This window comes from Sinocyclocheilus anshuiensis, unplaced genomic scaffold (genome assembly GCF_001515605.1).
Source record: "Sinocyclocheilus anshuiensis isolate Anshui unplaced genomic scaffold, SAMN03320099.WGS_v1.1 scaffold2936, whole genome shotgun sequence".
Taxonomy (NCBI): Eukaryota; Metazoa; Chordata; class Actinopteri; order Cypriniformes; family Cyprinidae; genus Sinocyclocheilus; species Sinocyclocheilus anshuiensis.
This window is the reverse complement of record NW_015555946.1, coordinates 46,002-49,237: the sequence shown is the minus strand read 5'-3', so window position 1 is coordinate 49,237 and position 3,236 is coordinate 46,002. Positions and strand designations below refer to the sequence as shown.

The following is a 3,236-nucleotide window of genomic DNA, read 5'->3' as shown; positions in this document are numbered from 1 at the left end:
TACTTGCAGTATAAAACTACTAAACTAGTAGTTTACTGAGACTATACTTCAAAGTGTACTAAAAATGCTACTACAAGTATTTAATTAGTAAACTATCAGTATACCTATAAGTTCACTTTTAGTATAGTTGCAGTACAAACTAAATATTTTGATGTAAACTAGTTGTGTACTCAAAGTTTACTACTGTTATACTTAAAGTATACTTAAAAGTATACTTTTATATACTAGAAAGTGGGCCAATTTAGTCCCAAGGAGTATTGAAATAGTACACTTACAAGTATACTACTAGTACACTGATATTTGTATACTTACTACATAAAGTATACTTAAAAATGTACTTGAACTTTACTTAAGTATACTTACTAAAATAAACTTGAAGTATACTACTTTTTGGTAAGGGAAGACTGCAAACAAATGCAAATGATGAGGAAAGAATAACCATAGTGACGATGACTGTTGGTTTAAGGACAAAAATTGTAATGCATGTGGAAAAAAGGACCATATCAGTCGCGTTTGCAGGAAAAATAACAATGGCAGAAAAACAATAGGTTATTGTTTGTAACCCCGGTTCTCTGAAACGTCAAGTGGAAAGATCCACCTATGGGAAGGGCATCCGTGCCTGACCTCTGCAGAAGCATCCAATTGCACCAAGTCTGGCTTGACAGACAGGAGTGCATGCCCAATGGCAGGTAAGGGACCGCCCCTTCACAGAGCACATAAAGTCCCAGCACGCGCTACCTTTCCTCAGTGAGCATATTCGCTTCTCGTGCAGCAAGCGGGGTAAACTTGGTGGATCTCTCCACTCAAAGTTTCAGGAAACCGGGGTTACGAACAGTAACCTATTGTTCTCTTTCATCATCTCGTGTTCGAGATCCACTTATGGGAGATATGGACAGCTCCCCGGTTGCCCAGTACACTCACAGCGAGGCTCTGTAAGCCAGAGGTCACCTGGAAGGCGGTGCTGGACACGTCACCAAGTATCTGACCCCTCACAAAGTGAGCATGCAATACCAGCCATAAAAGCATGACAAGGCTACAAAGAGCCCACACCTAAAACAGAGTGAACTACCACGGTGTGGGTAACATCAAGCCGGTAGTATCTGACAAACGTATGTGGAGAAGCCCAACTTGCAGTGGCACAAATGTCCTGCAAGGAAATCCCTTTAAATAGATTCTAGGGGGCCACCATATCCCTAGTGGAATGTGCTTTTAGGCCCTCTGTAGGCTGCGCTCCCTTAGACTCATATGCCAATGAGATGGCTTCCACGAGCCAATGGGAGAGGCGTTGCTTAGAAATAGGATTCCCCGTGTTCGGGGGGGAGCCCAAGAAATGAAGAGCTGATCACTCCTCCTGAAAGGGCTGGTGCTGTCAATGTAATCCCACAGGGCACAAACAGGACACAAAGCATTCAGCCTCTAATCCTCCGCAGAGAAGAATGGAGGAGGGTGAAAAGCTGAAAGCTCAAGCACCTCACACGTGAAAGCTGGGAAGCATTTAGGCATAAAGTCTGGGTTAGGCCTGAGAAAAACCTTATCTCCACTGAGAGAGAAATTAGTGCACGTGGGGTGAACAGAGAGTGCGTGCAAATCACTGACACGTTTGGCTGATGGCAAGGCCAGGAACAGAGCTGTCTTGAAAGACAGAAGCTTCAGGGCAATATTTCCCAGGGGCTCAAACGGCTGTTGAGACATAGCCTCTTGCACCATGGAGAGGTCCCGTCCTGGAACTGCGCTTCTAGTGACTAGAAGAGAACGGTGTGTGCCCTTCATAAATCTACGAATAAGGGGGTGTTGCCCCACCATAGCGCCATCAAACCCAACATGACATGCAGCATTAGCCGCTAAGTAGACCTTAATAGTGGAGAAAGATTTACCACCATCGATAAGGTCTTGCAAAAAACCCAAAATGTCAATGACTGAGCACTGATATGATATCAGCTGATGACCCTCGCACCACTCCTCAAACAAACGCCACTTGCAATCATAAAGGGAGTGTGTAGAGGAGGCTCTAGCATTCTGCATGGCAGCAACAACACGATGGGGGAGCCCCATTGTGTTTAAATTTGCCCTCTCATGGGCCAGGTCCAGAGAGCTACCCTGTCTGGGTGCGGGTGGTATATTTCCCTGTTCATTTGCGACAGGAGGTCCGTGCATAATGGGAGGGGCCATGGCTATGCATACAGAAGAGGAACTATCTCTGCCAGCCATGAAGATTTGGGCCACCTGTGTGCTATCAAAATCAGAGTCAGGCTCTGCTCTTTCACCCTGACCAGAGTAGGAGATATCAGGCAGAGTGGAGGAAAAGCATAGAGCAGCACATTGGGCCATGGGTGGGCCAGTGTGTCCACACTGAGCGGGTGTCCTCGTCCCGTAGCGAGAAGAACATAGGACAATGGGCATTTTTGTGCGAGGCGAAGAGATCGACGGCTGCCCGACTGAACCTCATCCATAGCAGATCCACCATCTGAGGGTGGAGGCGCCATTCTCCGTAGATTGGATTCCCCCTCAACAAAAGGTCTGCACCCCTATTCAGAATGCCCAGGACATGGGTCGCCCGTAATGACAGAGAGTCCCATAGGAAAGAAAAATCAAAAGTGAGATCTCTTTAACATCTCAAATATTTCTCCTAGACAGAAATTAGGTTACTTTAAGATCGAACTGAGATTTTTGCTTGAGTCGCCTGCTTCTCAAACTTGTCTCCTGAGACAAAATCTCTAACAATCTCACAATGGTCTCCTTTAAAGCTTTAAAAGAGATCTCAACAACATCACACACTGTGTTCAGATATTTCTCCTTAGCTACAGACACTGGATCTCTCACATTTGTCTCTTTTAAAGCTTTAGAATAGATCTCAACAACATCACACACTGTGCTCAGATATTTCTCCTTAGCTAGAGACTCTGGTGGTCTCACATTTGTCTCCTCCAAAGTTTCAAACAAGATCTCAACAGTGTCACACACTGTGCTCAGATACCCATAGGAAAGAAAAATCAAAAGTGAGATCTCTTTAACATCTCAAATATTTCTCCTAGACAGAAATTAGGTTACTTTAAGATCGAACTGAGATTTTTGCTTGAGTCGCCTGCTTCTCAAACTTGTCTCCTGAGACAAAATCTCTAACAATCTCACAATGGTCTCCTTTAAAGCTTTAAAAGAGATCTCAACAACATCACACACTGTGTTCAGATATTTCTCCTTAGCTACAGACACTGGATCTCTCACATTTGTCTCTTTTA

General features: G+C 44.6%; 1 pseudogene; it reads right to left on the bottom strand.

The window, feature by feature from the left end:
• Positions 1 to 1,033: 1,033 nt before the first annotated feature.
• LOC107675966 (uncharacterized) lies at positions 1,034 to 2,400 on the bottom strand (annotated as a pseudogene).
• Between the last annotated feature and the right edge of the window lie 836 nt (positions 2,401 to 3,236).